The sequence below is a fragment of the Cyanistes caeruleus genome, chromosome 30 (assembly GCF_971803275.1).
Source record: "Cyanistes caeruleus chromosome 30, bCyaCae1.hap1.1, whole genome shotgun sequence".
Taxonomy (NCBI): Eukaryota; Metazoa; Chordata; class Aves; order Passeriformes; family Paridae; genus Cyanistes; species Cyanistes caeruleus.
Genome location: NC_141730.1, coordinates 338,116 through 338,435, shown reverse-complemented (window position 1 = coordinate 338,435; position 320 = coordinate 338,116). Strand labels below are relative to the sequence as shown.

General features: G+C 49.7%; 1 non-coding gene across 1 annotated transcript; it reads right to left on the bottom strand.

Annotated features, from left to right (window-relative positions):
• TRNAK-CUU (transfer RNA lysine (anticodon CUU)) lies at nt 1–73 on the bottom strand. The gene has a single exon. It is a non-coding gene; the product is annotated as a tRNA-Lys (tRNA).
• Nucleotides 74–320: the final 247 nt, after the last annotated feature.

The following is a 320-nucleotide window of genomic DNA, read 5'->3' as shown; positions in this document are numbered from 1 at the left end:
CACCCAATGTGGGGCTTGAACCCACAACCCTGGGATCAAGGGTCCCATGCTCTACCAACTGAGCTAGCTGGGCTGACCACAGAATTGTCTAAGAAGCCATGTTTTAAGTGTGGAAAACATGGGCACATCAGAAAAATTTCTCCAGAGACTTCAGAAAACGTGAAAACACCAGGTCTCTGCCCAAGATGCAGAAGAGGAAAGCATTATGCAAGTCAATGTTATTCCAAGACGACTGTGGATGGAAAACCTCTGCCCATTCTGGGAAACGGGCAGAAGAGCGCGGAATGCCAGCGCGCTATGACACAAGTGACGGTGACAGC